At 45.1% G+C, this 6,467-nt stretch overlaps 1 protein-coding gene across 4 annotated transcripts in view; it reads left to right on the forward strand.

The window, feature by feature from the left end:
- Positions 1 to 5,589: 5,589 nt before the first annotated feature.
- Positions 5,590 to 6,467, forward strand: part of C2H2orf88 (chromosome 2 C2orf88 homolog) — a 38,072-nt gene continuing 37,194 nt past the window's right edge. For 2 of the 4 annotated variants that reach the window (XM_070359607.1, XM_070359600.1), the window contains exon 1: positions 5,590 to 6,327. The gene's annotated coding sequence lies outside the window, so the exon portion shown is untranslated. The remainder of the gene's footprint in view (positions 6,328 to 6,467) is intronic. The other 2 variants (XM_070359621.1, XM_070359610.1) reach the window with 1 other exon arrangement.

The raw sequence follows: 6,467 nt of genomic DNA on the forward strand, positions 1-6,467 counted from the left end.
CAGAGCAGCTGACATCAAGAAGGGGTGGGTACAAGTGGGGCAAGAAGGGTGGGGTCATCTCAGCCAGAAAGAGACCCTAAGCTTAGTAGCTCAGGCTGTGATTCACTCACATTAATAGGAGGGGTGGTGTTGGTCTTATGCACTGGAGGAAATGGGAGCTGAGATCCATGCATAAAACTGAGATAATGCAGTTGTTGTATCTATGTTCTGTTGTACTTTACCCGAGGTAGATTCACTCTTTTCTGGTCTCTTTAGACTTGTAGAGTCGATCTCAGTTGTTAGATCAGGCTGGAATCAGGTTAGGAATCTGTAATGTTGACTGTAGATTATGTGTGTTGAACTTCCCTGTCCATAAAGACTGAGTAATCCTAGATCTGAATAAGTAGTAATGTCCCAGAAATTGAACTCTTTCTGGAACTGAGCTAGGCATTCTCCTGGGAAATAATTGATGGGCCCCCAGTAACTGCTTTTAATTAGAAGCTGATCCTTTAAAAGGAGATGATCAATTTAGCTCAATTGCAAGTAGTACATTAGGTGGAGAAGGGATCATAGGAGGAACTCTGGGAAGCCAATGAAATGATTTAAAGCATCTAGCTCCTTTGGTTTACGTCATAGGTTATCCATAAATTGCCTCTTGCATGAATAATTCTACTTCTCTATTACAACATGTACATTAAAAAAATTTTAAAGGTAAACAGTGAAAATACTGTCCAAAATACTTTACTGAAGGTCAAGCAAGGCCTGATAAAGAAGCTAAAACTGTACTAGCTAAAACTTTATTAAAACTAGTAGCTAATTCCTAAACAAGGACCCCGTAACATAATCATGGTTTCTTCAGATCAGATCAGATCAGTCACTCAGTCGTGTCCGACTCTGCAACTCCATGAATCGCAGCATGCCACGCCTCCCTGTCCATCACCAACTCCCGGAGTTCACTCAGACTCACGTCCATCGAGTCAGTGATGCCATCCAGCCATCTCATCCTCTGTTGTCCCCTTCTCCTCCTGCCCCCAATCCCTCCCAGCATCAGAGTCTTTTCCAATGAGTCAACTCTTCGCATGAGGTGGCCAAAGTACTGGAGTTTCAGCTTTAGCATCATTCCTTCCAAAGAAATCCCAGGGCTGATCTCCTTCAGAATGGATTGGTTGGATCTCCTTGCAGTCCAAGGGACTCTAGACAGTCTTCTCCAACACCACAGTTCAAGAGCATCAATTCTTTGGCACTCAGCTTTCTTCACAGTCCAACTCTCACATCCATACATGACCACAGGAAAAACCATAGCCTTGACTAGACCAACCTTTGTTGTCAAAGTAACATCTCTGCTTTTGAATATGCTATCTAGGTTGGTCATAACTTTCCTTCCAAGGAGTAAGCGTCTTTTAATTTCATGGCTGCAGTCACCATCTGTAGTGATTTTGGAGCCCAGAAAAATAAAGTCTGCCACTGTTTCCACTGTTTCCCCATCTATTTCCCATGAAGTGATGGGACCAGATGCCATGATCTTCGTTTTCTGAATGTTGAGCTTTAAACCCACTTTTTCACTCTCCACTTTCACTTTCATCAAGAGGCTTTTGAGTTCCTCTTTACTTTCTGCCATAAGGGTGGTGTCATCTGCATATCTGAGGTTATTGATATTTCTTCCGGCAATCTTGATTCCAGCTTGTGCTTCCTCCAGCCCAGCATTTCTCGTGATGTACTCTGCATATAAGTTAAATAAACAGGGTGACAATATACAGCCTTGACGAACTCCTTTTCTTATTTGGAACCAGTCTTTTCCATGTCCATGTCCATGTTCCATGTCCAGTTCTAACTGTTGCTTCCTGTTCCATGTCCAGTTCTAACTGTTGCTTCCTGACCTGTATACAAATTTCTCAATACCAGATCAGGTGGTCTGGTATTCCCATCTCTTAAAGAATTTTCCATAGTTTATTGTGATCCACACAGTCAAAGGCTTTGCCATAGTCAATAAAGCAGAAATAGATGTTTTTCTGGAACTCTCTTGCTTTTTCTAAGATCCAGCATATGTTGGCAATTTGATCTCTGGTTCCTCTACCTTTTCTAAAACCAGCTTGAACATCAGGAAGTTCATGGTTCACATATTGCTGAAGCCTGGCTTGGAGAATTTTGAGCATTAGAGGTGGCCTAAAACTATTCAACTTTTCTTTTCAAAATGTAAACTGTCTTACTGGGTTTTTTTCTGACTCCAAATGTAATCAGTGTTCATTACAAAAAGGTTAAGTTCTCAAAACAAAAGCCTTTCTCAAATTCCAGCAATTTCAGACTAAGCTAATAACTGTCTTATTTTTACTGAGCAAACTGAGTGATTTCTTCAACTCCACTCTAGAAATATGTACTTGGTAGATACTTTTTATTGCCTGAGCAAATTTCTTATTACTTGAAATATTTAAAACTCAGTGTATACTTAAGTAATACTTAAACTCCAGTAAGCTTTAAGTGTTTCAGATCTCGGTAGTTCAGATCTTGTCAAGAATAACCACAGATAAAGTTTATGAAGGGAACATAACAAAGCATCTTCTATGAGTATTTTTTCATTCTCAGGCATTATAGTAGGCCAGATCATGATATTTTTCCATCTGGATTTCTGCAGAATGATTGGCTTGTGCTACAAATCTCTACCTAATTCCTTAGAGTTGCCAAATTAATCCTAAATCTATTCTAGTCAAGGACAATTTTTATTACATCACTTTATAATTTAAGAACTTTCAGTGGCTGATTTATTTCTCTAAACAAATCACCCTAGTTTGACATCAGTGGCCCCCGGGCCTTGCTGTTTCTCATGGATTCATTTTCTTCCCATTCATATGTGTTCCAGGCTCATTGCCACCCCTGTGGATATAGCATCAACTACACATCTTCTGGCAACAATTAAAATTCTATGCTGGTCTCATGACCCTAATCAAAACTTACTCACTTTTCGCTGACCTCTTATGATTTACATTTTACAGTATATTCTGTCTTCTATCCACTGGTATATACTTACTGGCTGGTTTGCTTATATCTCTTCTTTAGTTGGAGAAGACTCTTGAGAGTCCCTTGGACTGCAAGGAAATCCAACCAGTCCATCCTAAAGGAGATCAGTCCTGGGTGTTCATTGGAAGGACTGATGCTAAAGCTGAAACTCCAATACTTTGGCCACCTGGTGCGAAGAGCTGACTCATTTGAAAAGACCCTGATGCTGGGAAAGATTGAAAGTGGGAGGAGGAGAAGGGGACGACAGAGGATGAGATGGTTGGATGGCATCACCAACTCAATGAACATGGGTTTGGGTAAACTCCAGGAGTTGGTGATGGACAGGGAGGCCTGGCATGCTGCGGTTCATGGGGTCGCAAAGAGTCAGACATGACTGAGCAACTGAACTGAACTGAACTTCTGTAGTTATTTCATGACTATTGTATCTCTGTGGCTGGCTTTATGGAGGTATTGTGTGCACCTTCAGTACATCATGAACTAACACTGATCTCTCAGTGTGGAACCCAGAGGTCTCTTACGGATCCCTGCAGCACAAAGTTGGTAAAGGCTTTGGTGAAGAGGGAGGGCAAACAGTGACACCTTCAGGGAAGAATTAGGCCTAATTGTGGAACCTTGCATTTGATCCTAATTATTTAGCATGATATGCTTTAAATATATAGAACTAAATACTTGTTTCATCTTAGTGTAGTCAACTGGTATACATTAGAAATTAATACTGAGCAGACAAATCAATTAATATAAGTATTTCATATTCTAAAATTGTCAGAATGTGACTACTCCAATTCCATCAATATTATGCTGAAGGAAAATTGTATTCCTGAGCTACTGTCTTTGTGTATAAAAGTTACTTTAGTTAATTTAAGCATTATAATAAGTAGGAATGTTTGATTCATTTAAAGTCTAAAAAAGTCTGAACTATTTAGATTTTGTATGATTTATGCTTCTCCACTACTCTGCAATCTAGGCATGTTCTTTACTATACCCCTAGAGAGCTAACCTTCATGTTAATCTACAGATTGTGAGCTGTGTAGGTTCCAGCCTTTATTTTTCACATTTAGTTTTGCCACTGGACTCGGGGCCTCTGTCCTCACCTGTTATGTAAAGAAGTCAGGTGAAGTTATCACCAAAGCCTCTTCAAGCGTTAGTTTTGCATGATTAATCCGTTGTAGAACATAACTAAAATAATGGTTCTTCTGTAATTCTTTTGGGGCTTTTATTGTTGCTAGGAATCACGCTGGAAAGATAAAGGCATCACAGCGAATGTGCACGGAAACACCACTGAATTATGTCCATGTTTTGAGATAGAGACTTAAGCACCAAAAAGAGCTAGTAAAGGATGTTTTGTTCAGTTCAGTTCAGTTCAGTTCAGTCGCTCAGTCCTGTCCGACTCTTTGAGACTCCGTGAATCACAGCACGCCAGGCCTCCCTGTCCATCACCAACTCCCGGAGTTCACTCAGACTCACATCCATTGAGTAGGTCATGCCATCCAGCCATCTCATCCTCTGTCGTCCCCTTCTCCTCCTGCCCCCAATCCCTCCCAGCATCAGAGTCTTTTCCAGTGAGTCAACTCTTCGCATGAGGTGGCCAAAGTACTGGAGTTTCAGCTTTAGCATCATTCCTTCCAAAGAAATCCCAGGGCTGATATCTTTTAGAATGGACTGGTTGGCTCTCCTTGCAGTCCAAAGGACTCTAGACAGTCTTCTCCACCACCACAGTTCAAAAGCATCAATTCTTCGGCGCTCAGCTTTCTTCACAGTCCAACTCTCACATCCATACATGACCGCTGAAAAAACCATAGCTTTGACTAGACGGACCTTTGTTGGCAAAGTAATTTCTCTGCTTTTCAATATGCTATCTAGATTGGTCATAACTTTTCTTCCAAGGAGTAAGCATCTTTTAATTTCATGGCTGCAATCACCATCTTCAGTGATGTTTTGTTAGTAGTGTTTTAAGGAGAAACATGCTTGGAAAATGTTGAGTATTTCTGGATAGAGAAGTACCAGATGGATGTGTCCTTTTAAATGTTTAATGACATCAAGCACTTTTGCTCCGTATACTCAGTGTGCACGCTAGTTAGGAAGGGCAGAGTCCCCGACCTAGGCTTGCAGGGTGTGAGGGTCTGAGGTCAAAGTGGGTTTGGCTTCTCAGCCTGGACCGGGGCGCTGGAACCCTTAGCTGGGAAGACCTCGGTGAGGCTGCTGCGTTTGTGCACGTGGGCTCCTGTTCTCCCCACAGCCGCACAAGGGACCAACCCTTCTCACCTTGGCAGAGCAGAGTGTTAGCAGCCCTGGTGGCTCGAATCAGGGGCCAGGCAGTAAAGTGACTTGCTCGTTTATGTTGTCTTTGAAATTTGGGGCTCTCATTCCTGCTGGGGTCGGGGACAGCTGCAGTCCGGATAGTGTATAGAGGGTGGGCGCAAGGGCGGTGGCCGGAGCCGCTAGCCTCACGGCCCAACTCCGCCCTTGCCGCCACCAGCGCCTGAGGACGCGATCCCGGCTGCCCAGGCCGCCCCGCCGGGCGCTGGAGTGCCGCCCGCAGAGGGCGTGCCCTGGAGCCGAGCGCGCCCCTCCGCCGCCACCTGCGGGGCCGGCCAGACGGGTGCTGGGCGCAAACCCTTCTGGAGCGCGCGGCGGGCGCGGCAGCGGCGGCGGCGGCGGCAGCGAGAGGAGGAGCCCGGAGCGTGGCCGAAGGGCACCCCGTCCTCCAAACGCTGCCACTTGACTGAGCCGGCCGCTGGCGAGAAGGCGGCGCCACTGCCCGCACAGCTGGACCGCACTTCGCTCCGGGCCGGGCCTCAGCTCCCCCCGCCCTGACGCCCACCCGCCTCGGATGCCTGCTCCCTCCCCGCCGCCAGCCAGACGCCTCAGAGGCGAAGCGCCTGCCCGCGGTCCTGTCGTGTAAGTGAACTCCTGGGACGACCTGTCCGTCGGCCTCTGCTCCTCCGTTTTGCCTTTTTGATTTTGAGTGACAGAAATCTGAGTTCCAGGAGGCTTTGATTAAACCGGACCTTTCTGGGCCAGCTGCTTGCTAGAGCCTCGTGTCTCCGGCTCCTAATTAAGAACTTAGCCCCCGCCCCATCCCCCTTGTTCTCAGCCCCCAAATTTAAAGCTTTGCATTAATGAATTGCAGTTTCACCTTCTTCCCTCCTTCTTACCTGAAGAGTGAAGATTTTCAGGTAGAAGATTTGCCTATGAACGTTTAATTTGTATGCCAAGCTGTGAGGCTTGTGCTCCGAATGGCATGTCAAGAGCAAAACGTGAGCTCCCGTTGGAGCTGTGGGAGGCTGAATCTGGAGGTGAATTATATTGCAAATGGGAAATGAAGCAGAGCTGACGGTAAGATCCTTTGGCTGTTAGCGAAGGGGTCTGGGAAGCAGAGCGGAACAATTAGAGTTTGTTTCTCTCCTGTGTCCCGTCTGCCCGCTCCCCATCTCTTATGGAAATAGTAAACATTTTCATCAAAGACCCCATCGTTT

This window comes from Bos mutus, chromosome 2 (assembly GCF_027580195.1).
Source record: "Bos mutus isolate GX-2022 chromosome 2, NWIPB_WYAK_1.1, whole genome shotgun sequence".
Taxonomy (NCBI): domain Eukaryota; kingdom Metazoa; phylum Chordata; class Mammalia; order Artiodactyla; family Bovidae; genus Bos; species Bos mutus.